We start from the raw sequence: 5787 nt of genomic DNA, 5'->3' as shown, positions 1-5787 counted from the left end.
CTACTACTGATCTACTACTACTGTTACTACTACTACTACTACTACTGCTATTACTACTACTAATACTACTACTGTTACTACTACTACTACTACTACTGACACTGCTGCTATTGCTACTACTATTACTACTACTGCAACTACTGCTACTACTGTTACAACTACGACTACTTCTATTACTTCTGCTACTACAACTACTACGAATAATAATAATGTTACAAATGTTACAACTACTAATACTACTACTACTTCTACTACTACTTCTAATAATAATAGTAATAATAATATTACTATTACTACTTTTGCTACTACTACCACTGTTGCTGATACAACTACTAATACTACTAATACTTCTAATACTGCTACTACTGCTACTGTTACATCTAAGTCTACTACTATTGCTACTACTGATCTACTACGACTGTTACTACTACTACTACTACTGCCACTGCTGCTTTTACTACTACTGCTATTGCTACTACTATTACTACTACTGCTGCAACTACTGCTACTACTGTTACTACTACGACTACTTCTACTTCTGCTACTAATAATAATAATGTTACTGCTACTGTTAAAACTAAGACTACTACTATTACTGCTACTACTGATCTACTACTACTGTTACTACTATTACTACTACTACAACTACTACTACTACTACTACTTCCACTGCTGCTATTACTACTACTGCTGCAACTACTGCTACTACTGTTACTACTACGACTACTTCTACTACTTCTGCTACTATAACTACTACTAATAATAAGAATGTTACAACTGTTACAACTACTACTACTACTACTACTAATAATAATAATAATAATAATAATAATAATAATAATAATAATAATAATAATAATAATAATAAAAATAATAATAATAATATTAATAATAATAATAATAATAATAATATTACTATTACTACTTTTGCTATTAATACCACTGCTGCTGATACAACTACTAATACTACTAATACTTCTACTACTGCTACTACTGTTACAACTAAGACTACTACTACTGCTGCTACTACTGATCTACTACTACTGTTACTACTACTGCTACTACTGCTACTGTTAAAACTAAGACTACTACTACTACTACTGCTACTACTGATCTACTACAACTGTTACTACTACTAGTACTACTACTGCCACTGCTGCTATTACTACAACTGCTATTGCTACTACTATTACTACTACTGCTGCAACTACTGCTACTACTATTACTACTACGACTACTTCTACTTCTGCTACTACAAATACTACTACTAATAATAATAATGTTACAACTGTTACAACTGAGACTACTACTACTACTGCTGCTACTACTACTGATCTACTAATACTGTTACTACTACTACTACTGCTACTGTTACTAATACTGCTACAACTAATACTGATACTACTACTATTACTACTAATGCTGCTGCTACTACTATACTACTACTATTACTGCTTTTGCTACTACTGCCACTGCTGCTACTACTGTTACTACTACGACTACTTCTACTACTTCTGCTACTATAACTACTACTAATAATAATTATGTTACAACTGTTACAACTACTAATACTACTACTACTTCTACTACTACTACTAATAATAATAATAATAATAAAAATAATAATAATAATAATGCTACAACTGTTACTACTGATCTACTACTACTGTTACTACTACTGCTGCTACTGTTACTAGTACTGCACAACTAATACTGATACTACTACTATTACTACTAATGCTGCTGCTAACACTGCTGCTACTACAACTACTAATAATAATAATAATAATGTTACTACTACTACTACTGCTTCTACTGCTGTTACAACTAATACTGATACTACTACTGAAACTACTACTACTCCTACTGCTACTGTTACAAATAATATTGATACTACTACAGCTACTATTACTAATACTAATACTAATAATGCTACAGATATATTACTACTACCTCTGCTGCTGATCATACTACTAATATTCTACAACTGCTAATACTACTACTGTTACAACTAAGACTACTAATACTACTGCTACTACTGATCTACTACTTCTACTGTTACTACTACTACTACTACTACTACTACTACTACTACTACTACTGCCACTGCTGCTATTACTATTGCTGCTACTTCTACTACTATTACTACTACTGCTGCAACTACTGCTACTACTGTTACTACTATGACTACTACTACTACTACTACTAATAATAATAATAATAATAATGATGTTACAACTGTAACTACTCCTACTACTACTACTACTACTACTACTACTCCTACTACTACTACTACTGCTACTACTGTTACAACTAATACTGATACTATTACTACTACTGCTACTACTACTACTACTACTACTACTACTACTACTGTTACTACTATGTCATATTTCAACTAAAAATGATACTACTACTACTACTGCTACTGTTACAAATAATATTGATACTATTGTTACGACTATGACTACTACTACTACTACTACTAATATTAATAATAATGTCACAACTGTTACTACTACTACTCCTGCTACTACTACTGCTACTACTGTTACAACTAATACTGATACTACTACTAATATTACTACTGACACTGTTACTACAATTTCAACTAATACTGATTCTACTACTATTGCTACTGCTACTGTTACAAATAATATTGATACTACTACTACAGCTACTACAACTCATACTAATACTACTACTACTAATGCTATCACTATTACTGCCTCTGTTTCAATTATTACTGCTATTCCTACTACTAATACTACTTCAACTGCTACTACTGTTACAACCACACACTACTGCTAATACTACTACAAAAACTGCTAATACTGCCAATACTACTACTAACTAATACTGATACTACTACTATTACTAGTGCTGCTACAACTGATTGTCTACTACTGTTTTAACTACTAATAATACTAATGCTAATACTTCTCCTGCAACTGCTTCCACTACTACTGCTAATACTACTACCACTGCTACAACTAATACTGATTCTAATACTACTGCTACTAATACTACTACTACTGGTACTACTACTACTACTACTACTACTACTACTACTACTACTGCTGCTGCTACTGATATACTACTATTACTACTACTATTGCTACTACTACCATTGCTGCTGATACTACTACTAATACTTCTACTAATGGTACTACTACTACTACTGCTACAACAATGATTACTACTACTACTGATCTACTACTACTGTTACTGATACTACTAGTACTATTGCTTCAACTACAAATATTGCTACTACTGCCTCTGATGCTACTAACACTACTACTACTGCTGAAACTACTACTACTACTGTTACTACTACTACTACTACTAATATTACTACTGACACTGTTACTACAATTTCAACTAATACTGATTCTACTACTATTGCTACTGCTACTACTGCTACTGTTACAAATAATATTGATACTACTACAGCTACTACAACTCATACTAATACTACTACTACTACTAATACTATCACTATTACTGCCTCTGTTACAATTATTACTGCTATTCCTACTACTAATACTACTACAACTGCTACTACTGTTACAACCACACACTACTGCTAATACTACTACAAAAACTGCTAATACTGCTAATACTACTACTAACTAATACTGATACTACTACTATTACTAGTGCTGCTACTACTGATTGTCTACTACTGTTTCAACTACTACTAATACTAATGCTAATACTTCTCCTGCAACTGCTTCCACTACTACTACTGCTAATACTACTACTACTGCTACAACTAATACTGATTCTAATACTACTGCTACTAATACTACTACTACTGGTACTACTACTACTACTACTACTACTACTACTAATGCTGCTGCTACTGATATACTACTATTACTACTACTATTGCTACTACTACAATTGCTGCTGATACTACTACTAATACTACTAATACTTCTACTAATGGTACTACTACTACTGCAACAACAATGATTACTACTACTGATTGTCTACTACTGTTTCAACTACTACTAATACTAATGCTAATACTTCTCCTGCAACTGCTTCCACTACTACTACTGCTAATACTACTACTACTGCTACAACTAATACTGATTCTAATACTACTGCTACTAATACTACTACTACTGGTACTACTACTACTACTACTACTACTAATGCTGCTGCTACTGATATACTACTATTACTACTACTATTGCTACTACTACAATTGCTGCTGATACTACTACTAATACTACTAATACTTCTACTAATGGTACTACTACTACTGCAACAACAATGATTACTACTACAACTGATCTACTACTACTGTTACTGATACTACTAGTACTATTGCTTCAACTACAAATATTGCTACTACTGCCTCTGATGCTACTAACACTACTACTACTACTGAAACTACTGCTACTACTGTTACTTCTACTACTACTACTACTACTACTACTACTAATGTTACAACTGTTACTACTACTATTCCTGCTGCTACTACTGTTACACTAATACTAATACTACTACTACTACTACAATTGCTACTGCTACTACTGCTACTGTTACAACTAATATTGATACTACTACAGCTACTACTACTAATAATAACACTACTAATACTATCACTATTACTGCCTCTGTTACAATTATTACTGATTTACCTACTACTAATACTACTACAACTGCTACTACTGTTACAACTACTAACACTACTGATAATACGACTACTACTACTACTACTACTACTACTACTACTACTGAAACTACTATTACTTCTAATACTACTGCTACTACTGTTACAACTAATGCTGATACTATTTCTACTATTACTACTACTACTACTACTACTACTAATGTTACAACTGCTACAAAAACTGCTACTACTACTAATACTACTACTGCTACTACTGTTACAACTAATACTGATAATACTACTACTACGACTAATATTGATACTATTATTACTACTGCTACTGCTGCTACTACTACTAATACTATCACTATTACTGCCACTGTTACAATTAATACTAAAACTTCTTCTAATACTACTACTACTACTGCTACTACTGGTGCAACTACTACTACTACTACTACTATTATGACTACTACTACTATTGCTACTACCACTGCTGCTACTACAAGTACTACTACTACTACTGCTACTGTTACAACTAATATTGATACTACTATTACTACTGATACTACTACTACTAATACTATCACTATTACTGCCACTGTTACAATTAATAAGGATACTCCTACTGCTAATACTACTACAACTGCTACCACTGTTACAACTACTACTACTACTACTACTACTATTACTGAAACTACTACTATTACTACTACTACTACTTCTACTGCTGCTACTACCGGTACTACTTTTACAACTAATACTGATAATTCTACTACTACTACTACTACTGTTATGATGAATATTGATACTATTGCTACTGCTGCTTCTCCTATTAATGTGTTCACTACTTTTTACAATGTTACAATTAATACTACAACTGCTACTACTGTTGCAACTACTATTACTACTACTACTACTACTACTACTATTGCTACTACCACTGCTGCTACCACAAGTACTACTACTACTGCTACTGTTACAACTAATATTGGTACTACTACTACTACTACTGATACTACTACTAATACTATCACTATTTCTGCCACTGTTACAATTAATAAGGATACTCCTACTACTAATACTACTACAACTGCTACCACTGTTACAACTACTACTACTTCTACTACTACTACTACTGAAACTACAACTATTACTAC

The sequence above is a fragment of the Taudactylus pleione genome, unplaced genomic scaffold (genome assembly GCF_031769625.1).
Source record: "Taudactylus pleione unplaced genomic scaffold, aTauple2 ptg000134l, whole genome shotgun sequence".
Classification (NCBI taxonomy): Eukaryota; Metazoa; Chordata; class Amphibia; order Anura; family Myobatrachidae; genus Taudactylus; species Taudactylus pleione.
The sequence above is the reverse complement of the archived record's forward strand: the minus strand, read 5'-3'. Positions refer to the sequence as shown.